This window comes from Mastigoproctus giganteus, chromosome 1, assembly GCF_048544385.1.
Source record: "Mastigoproctus giganteus isolate SK-2022 chromosome 1, ASM4854438v1, whole genome shotgun sequence".
Lineage (NCBI taxonomy): Eukaryota > Metazoa > Arthropoda > Arachnida > Uropygi > Thelyphonidae > Mastigoproctus > Mastigoproctus giganteus.
The window spans coordinates 176,664,874-176,673,715 of NC_143575.1; positions in this window are offsets into that span (position 1 = coordinate 176,664,874).

The following is an 8,842-nucleotide window of genomic DNA, read 5'->3' on the forward strand; positions in this document are numbered from 1 at the left end:
CAATAATAATGGTAACTTGACACAACCAAACACTCCATGCACATGGTACCAGTACCCGTCATCACGGGAGCTGGCAAAAACCCCATAAAGGAGAAAAATTTAATAATAATAATGCATTTAGCCTGTAGGAAGTAGAGGATTTGATAAGCATCTCACTATAAATTCTTATTACACTGTGTGTATTATACAGTATAAGAGTATTCATTGTCGATTTGCATTTTGTGTGAGCTGGAAAACTCTACTCCCTTCGCCTGAAATCTACTAACTACAGCCCTGCTTGAAAAGGCCTTTAAGGATCCCCCTGCCACCCACCCATCCATTCTCCAGCGTGATTCCAACTCAAAGCTCTTCAACAATATATATACTGCAAGTGGAAGTTAATTCATTAATTCGATTTTAACAGCTAAAGAGATTCCTATGTCGAAATTCATAAAACAGGAACTCCCATTTAGTTTACACCAAACGTGGTGTAACTCGTGAAGCTTGCGATGAAATGGAACAAAACTGGAATGGTGGTGTACCGTAAAAAAACAATGAAATGAGTAGACTTCGAGACACTTCGGACAGGTATAAGGAACATTTATCTGGGTTATATGAGAATTGCCAGAAAGGTAATTTTGGAGCATTTTGTATCGACTTCTGTCGATACAAGATGCTTGAAAATATGGTCACAGACATCAGTACGGCGTATGAGCGCCTTCAACAGATAAACAAGCCTGCCACCGATGACCAATACTCGATATAAGGGTGTCTAAGATTCTGTGGAAATAAATCCAATTCTTTCACCAGAGCAGACCTTAGTTCATCAAGTTACCGACGAGTTGGCTGTTAGCGTGCAATGCGACGCCAAAGGACGTTGCACATATGTTCGATCTGATTTAAGTCTGGCGACTGGGGGTGGCCGTCGTGAGATAACTTAAGTTTCAAGATATTCCATCACCACTTGAGCTCTATGTGCAATGGCGTGCATGAAAAGAAAATCTGGGACAACCGCACCTCTAAAAAGTTGCATATAGGGTTCAAGGATCTGTTCTCGGTACCTCTGTGGAGTTACGGTGCTCCTACCAAAAATATGAAGAGGGATGCAGCCATTGATCATTATTCCACCCCCACGGGAACGCCACCTCCACTGTAATTGTCCCTTTCTCTGATGTTGGATGAATGGTACAGCATTTCTCGTTGTTTCCAGATGAAATAACGTCTGTTTGTAGGCTGAAAAATCTCATCAGAGAAGAAAATTGTACCCCATTTGTCAGGGCTCCAAGTCACATGTTCATTGCACCAGCTTCGACGAGCTCTGCGGTGGTTTGGGATTAATGGGATACAAACCGCTGGCTTCCTTGCGAATAGTCCACTTGAATTCAGCCTTCTTAACACAGTCCGGTTGACAATGTTTTCACCTGTGGCCACAGCAACCTCAAGAGACAGTTGGTGTTAGGACATCGCAGGGTTCTTTCTTGGTGTTAGAGCCAGATAGCGGTTTGTTCTGGTTTACATGTCCCTCGGGCGACCTTGGCCAGCTCTTCTTGTAATGTCTCCTGAAGCTCCTTCCATAGTGCCGAAAAGACAGTGCGTGACACATTAAGGCCACCTGCACAGCTTCAGGTCGTCCAACGGCCCGTCATCTCAAAGAATAATCCGAACGGCGATGCCTTGCCATCCTTGCATGCAAATTCCGATACTCGGAATTTGCATGTTAGGATTATAGAGTGAAGGGAACCTCATAGGCTTTTCCAGAAAACTTTTGTCCAACAACACGCAAATGGACCACAGCGTACACGCAGCATACTGGAAATTACAATTTATATGATCCGAACGTAGGAGGATTTGCGATGGGAGAGCGTTCATGTTGAATAAATAAAAAAATAAAAAATACGTTGGCAATCTCCGATTTACGTTGCTCCGATATGGCGTCGTTTGCAATGTTTGCTTCTTTCCAAGAAATTTTTCGAGAAATAAAATCTCAACAAGCAGGGTCTTGCTCTTGTTTCCTGACAATATACCTGACCATCCTGTTATAATACTGAAGATCCAAATAACAACGAACAAATCGTTTTCGTATCAAAAAATCACGTGTGTGCCCTGTACACACGAAAGATGTTTTATGTGTAAACATCTTTGACGACACCTACTATATTTCGAACAGCTAGTACCGAAATCATGAACGATGTAATTTATGCTCACGCCTGCTGCTTACTCTACCGAATCAACGTTTGGAAGAGGTTAGGCCAATAGCCTAATTATCGATTTGATTGTAGCCATTTGTTGAATAGTATGATTGCAACAATACAACCATTTTACTATCATGTTGGATCATGTTACTCTGTCATGCATTGTCGCAAATTACACAAGCAGCACTAACGAGATCTGCAAGAAACGACAGTATCCACGCTATCGAAACTATGACTTGGCTTAGGATCTCAACGAGTACAAGCGCGAGATGCTAACGCTGCACATTCCATTTCGCAATGAGGAAACAGAGATACTGTCAGAGATGAAATATGTCAAGTTCTACGGCGACAATGAAGAGCTCATACACTGGTGTGCAAAACTTAAGGACCAACACTATTTCTAAAGTGCACACCACAAAATCTTTACTTAAGGTACTCTTTACTGATGAGAGTAGATTCAGTCTCTGCAGCGATTCTGGGCGTCAGCTAATCTGGAGAGAGGTTGGCACACGGTATCACCCCGCAAACATCACTGAAAGGGATCGATATGTGGGTCGAGATGTTCTCGTCTGGAGAGGCGTTATCTTGGATGGACGTACACAACTCCAGATACTGGAAGGCAGTACTGTAACCGGTGCATGCTACTGTACTGAGATAATCCTTCCCTCGGTTGCGTCTATTCCGAGGTGCCATTGGCCACGAGTTCGTGTTTATGGATGATAATGCCACATCCCATCGCACTGCAGCTGTTGATATTCTTTTGGAAAGTGAGGACATTGTTCGTATGGATTAGCCTTCCCGTTTCTCGCGATCTAAATCCCATCGAACACATATGGGACGCTCTGGGGAGACGCCTAATGGCACGTCCACACCCACCAGAAAATCACTAGCTGAAGATGGCGCTGACAGAGGAACGGACGATGCTACCGCAAGAACTTATCAACAGCATTGTTCTAAGTACGGACAGGCGGTGCAAAGCCTGCATCGACATTAGGGGTGGCCATATCTCCTACTGAGGACCACCTCTTCCCTTTGTTCCATCTTTGGCATTCATGCATCTGTATCATGGCAGCCAGTGCTATGTTGCCATTTTTGAATAAAGTCCCTCTGTACCGTTTTTGTTTCCTTCATCATTTCTGTACTTCACGAGGTTCCTTTGGTATGCTTTTCCCATATCCAGGCCACTCCTATGAGCAGCTACAGGTGATTGGTCCTTAAATTTTGCACACCAGTGTACAAGAACAGCATAAATTGTAAGAATTGGATCTGTAAAATTCTGCTTAGCCTTGTAAGGCGGCTGCGAGAAGACCCATTTCGAAACTTTTACAATCATCCAAACAGCCAGATGAATGAGGATCCAAAGCTCGCCACGCTCAACCCACTCAGTGCAATTGTAAAGAAATGCGAAAACCTGATGACCCAGAGGACTTCTGAAACTTAACGAGAATAGCCAATGACAAGCAAAAGATTGTACTCATGCATGTGCCGACTGGGCTAGCCGAGTGGGTAAAGTACCTGCCCGGCAACCCAAAGGTCGCGGGTTCGATTCTCGCCTCGGGCTTGGATCAAAGTACTGAAAAAAAACCTTGGGAGGTGCAATATGGCCACAGAAGCCGATGCGCCAACAACTACCAAATCAATCAGTAATCAATCTCATGCATGTAATTTGGAGTCTGTTATCTACCAATCGCGAGCCGATTCAAGTAATCTTGACCGGTCCAGCTGGTTGCAGAAAAACGTTTATGATTCGCACCTTGATGGAAATATACAACCGCTTCAGTAATACAGACGGCTATTGTAACGCCTAAATTACACGCGCTTCAACCGGTAAGGCTGAAGCGCATATAATGTAATGATCTCGGATGTGCTCAGAGCTGGCATAAACCAGCTTTGAGAACATTCAAGATCAGTGCTCTCGAGATATCTATTTCTCTGGTTACCAAAATGTTTCTGCCACGGATGGCAATGGTTAGCCCAAAGCCACCTAAGTAGTATGCCACGAATCATAAACATTTTTTCGCAACCAGCTGGCTTATGCCAGCTGGTTGAGCACATGCAAGATCACCTCCCATGATCCTTTGCCCGATCTCCACTCCTGACTTTTTCTTTGCTATGAAACGGAAATGACGTCATTTCCGTGTCGCAAAATCGTGACAAATTGCTTTTCTACTGTCCGAAATTTAGTAGGTGCCACCAAAGATGTTTACACATCAAAAATAGGACCTCTTTGTTCTAAGACTGCATCTCGAGCAGACCATGCGACAACTTGTCGCCAAAGAGACAAGGACCAGCCATCAGTTTAGGCGTTCCGGAGGTAACACAATATTAAAAAGTCCATAGACAACACTGAGGCATCATGGGAGGAAATCAAGCAGGCTACAATGAATGGTTTGGATTTTGATTTTATTGGCGCAAAAGCGACGGCTATGGTGCACCACAACCATGCCATAAACTGTACAAATGAATAACTACGACGATCATGTGGCCAAAATGCGTTTCACTGTGGCCATTGTGAAATTGGTAAATGAACTACCCATCGATAGGTGGGCATCAAAGGGTAGTAAAATAAAGGGAAGTTATGTGAAGAGGCTGGAATCACACGATGCCGAGCTGATGTAATGAGTATCTGAGATAGACCAACCAAGGACAGCCTTGAGGGAGGAAGAGGAAATGCAGAACTAAAATTGAAACAGCTCACAACAAAAAGTACATACTCGAAGAACCTGGAGACTCCACGACTGAAGTCTTCAGGTTGTCCTAGAAAGGAATGGCGTATTCGTTTAAGATGTTTCACACATAGAATCCAGGCCACTCCTATGAGCAGCTACAGGTGATTGGTCCTTAAATTTTGCACACCAGTGTACAAGAACAGCATAAATTGTAAGAATTGGATCTGTAAAATTCTGCTTAGCCTTGTAAGGCGGCTGCGAGAAGACCCATTTCGAAACTTTTACAATCATCCAAACAGCGAGATGAATGAGGATCCAAAGCTCGCCACGCTCAACCCTCGTGAACAGCAGCAAGTTCATTCGATAACTGCTTGATGTTTTTAGCACTGCTGTAATGAACTGTATCGCAAAAAGAACCATATTTCTTTTCAGGTGTCTATGCTTAGCTTCTTTAAACGTGAATCTTTTTACCTGAATTTCTTCATTTTCGCCTTGCGATGTGTGAAGATTAAATTAAGATAACGATTCCAAAAATCTTATCACCGGAACTCATGCGCCTCAGTTATTGTAAATTGTATTTGGCAAGAGCTAACTGGGTTCGAATCCCGTCAGTGACGCGAGGAAGAAATTATGGGATTTTTTTAGAACATAGCTGAGTTAGTCTGTCTCAGGCGATTTTTCATCCAGCAAGCCAACCTAAGAATATATGCAGTTAACAAAAAAAATATAATAACGCCTCATGCCCTTAGTTGCATTGGCGCTTAACACACACTTCTACACGACCAATACGTCGAAAGAATTTACAATTAATCATTTCGAGAATGAATACAATCGTTAACCATATTTAGCAGTCACGTGAGTTGAACCATGGTCCAGTGAAATGCGTGTGCTGCTGCACCCGCGAGCCCGATCACTCAGCTATATCGTCAAAAAAAAGTATCGCTATATGATATTTGACTCTTACAGGTTTCTATTGATTATGACAAGCAGCCGTTGTCAAACTGTCAATTACTGCCAGGCACCGAAAATCGAATTTTAAGAGACAAATTTCCAAGTTATTTTTAAAACTCCGCTTAGTTAATTTAATGTTATTTAAGAGCATTATATTTCCGAAATACTTAATTAAAAAGTAACCACTAATTATCCTATTTCGGATAACCTGAGCTAAGGTTAGGTTACCTAAAATAGGATAAATCAATCGTTAGTTTTAAATTAAGCATTTAGAAACTATGCTAAATAATGTTAGATTTTAATAAAATAAATTCTAAATTTATCACGCAAAGTTTTATTTTGGGCAGCTGTTAAAAATGACAATTTAACTTTTAATTCACGACTGAGTCAGTCGTGAACAGCAGAAAACAGTAAGAGACGAACACCATACAGCGAAAATCTCAAGCTATTGACATAGAATATGAAGTTCTCCATTGCTCTAAAATCATTTTCCCCGCATTTAATATCACGTCAAAAAGCGTGCATACATCCTCCAACTTTATAAGCCTACACGAGGCTCTTTCTCCTTCCATACCTCTAGAAGTGTCAATGTTCTGTAAACTTAAATTAGGCACCACCCTGGATAGATGGGATTTCATGTGTACCGACAGGTGTCTGCAGAATTTAATACCTGTCCGTTTACGTCATATTTTATGTCAAAGATTCTTTGTGATAACTGTTTCTTTTACACTAAGTGGGAACGTTACAGCATCGCGCAATCTATGATGAAGGGGGGGGGAGAGGGGACGCCTTCTTAAACTTACGACAATTCTAGCGAAATTGCATGTCATTCTGTAGCTTTCTTCTCACTTCGTTTTCATCATAATTAGTTGTACGTGTACATTTTGTGTAGTTTAATGATATTCTTTAATTATTAAACTCTATTTTGTACAATAATGTACACGCTCGAAGTTAGTCGTAGTAATTATCAAGTAGAGATAAAGTACAATTAATGATCAAATATAAAGTACTGGATACTCAACCCTAGATTAGGTCGTAGCGTGAGTACTAAATAAGGTGATGTTTGTGTATTCTCTATTGTGTGAACTCCTTTGACCTGATATGGCCAACTCGGAGCATAAACAAAAAATTTGTTTTTTGAATTTTTAAATCTCTTGTTAGGTGTAATTGGATAACAGTTATATTGATGCCTTTCCTGAGTTCCAGAAGCCAACACTGGATAAGTTGGTATATTTCCTTAGGTTTTTGTCAGTGCAAAGGATTTCGCTAAATTCTACGTCTGCCAAAGAAACTGAGTATTGACAAGAAACGTGCTATGCAGCTGAAGGCTGCGTCTTATGGACCCAATTGAAGATCTAAGCATCTTTATTTTACCATGTGCCAGTTGAAGTTATGTCCAGTGAGGAGTTTATCCAATGTTACAATATCGCTTTTGCTTAGAATGAGCAAAGTGTGTGGCATAATGGATCCCACATAAGTTGTTAATCATTTAATGAAGGTATAACAACCAAGATTTGATATTAAGGAAACTGCTCAGATGGGTTAGTGGATCTGACGACCTGATATGGAAATGCCGCAACATGGCTTAAGTAGCCCTTGCGCCAGAAAACCCCATATTAACAACAAATACGGGATATATACTACTCTGCAAAAAATATTAGGACACACTTGTTTTCATAGTCCACTGAACAGTCTCGGTTAAACAAGTGACTCAGACAGATATATAAGAAAAGCGCATGAATCACAAAAGTTAATTCTTCTCGTCATGGCACGTACAGCCGAGCTGACTCTAGAGAGGTGTTCCGGTTGGTTGTCACACCTCTGGCTTGCCCATTCTTGCAATTGCTGACAGCCAACACCATCTAGAATGGACCATATCGGCAACGTTATAATAAAATGGAAGCATCGTTCAACATCATATGTTCCGATGGGACGTGTTAGTGTGGCTCTCACCAACGATTTTGTTGGGAAGTTTACCTATGGAAGTTGGAGGGAAAACGCCAAACTAGATTCCACCTGACTAAAATTGTAGAGAGAGAGAGAGAGAGAGAGAGAGAGAGAGAGAGAGACACGGTTGTCTACGGTGGTTTAATGGTATGGATTGGATTAACAATTGCCATACTGATCTCCATGCGGTTCCTTGGCCAAAACTTTCTTTTAATGGACTTCATATTGCTGACAGAGCCCTCTCAGTGACCCAATATCTCCAGAGGGAGATTATCATATCTCTACCGAATAGCACGAGGAGACGAAATCATTGCTGTATTTACTATCCAGGGGCATGATTCCATAGAGTATTGATGCGGCATTTTACCCTCTTAAAAACTCATTTGAACAACTCTATAATTTCAGTTAGCTAGAAATTTCTTCTATTAGATTAAACTTTCTATAAAATTATGTTAATTATCGTAATATAATACAAGGTTTTTGTTTGGTTCACATTTCGGTGTTGCTCTTTAGATTTTGAATACCGTTATAATTTATAAAAAGTTAAAAGCATTTAGAAGAATAAATAAACATTCCATAGGACAAACATGCTATTTAAACCTCCACTTGAATGACTACGAAGTGTGACTAGAAAATTTGAGGAATAAAAACGGCAAGATACTGTTGTCGTTTGCCAGCCATAAAATTGTATTGTGTTTATTCAATTATCATTAACAAGAGTGGTAAGCAGCCAGGAGTTTATTCCGTTTCACAATATTAAAAAAATTAAAATATTTTTTTCATAAAAATGTTTGAAGAATTTATGGAGGCCGCGGAAAAATTTGGAATTTTAATGGACGACAATTACGGGGTAGGGGTGATTGAAAAGTTCAAGGAAGGAGGTTTCTTCTGATTTGGCTCCATCTGACGTATTTTTATTCCCAAGTAGTAAAACCCTATTGAAAAAGGATACATTTTGGGTCTTTGGAGGAAGAACCATACGTCAATAGCACTAAAACGGACATCACTAAAACAGTTCATTTGGTGTGATCTTCTGAGATTACGAAGGGAATGCTTTACCTCGGCATTACCACGGGAACTGCTTTTAAAGGGAACAAGAGAATT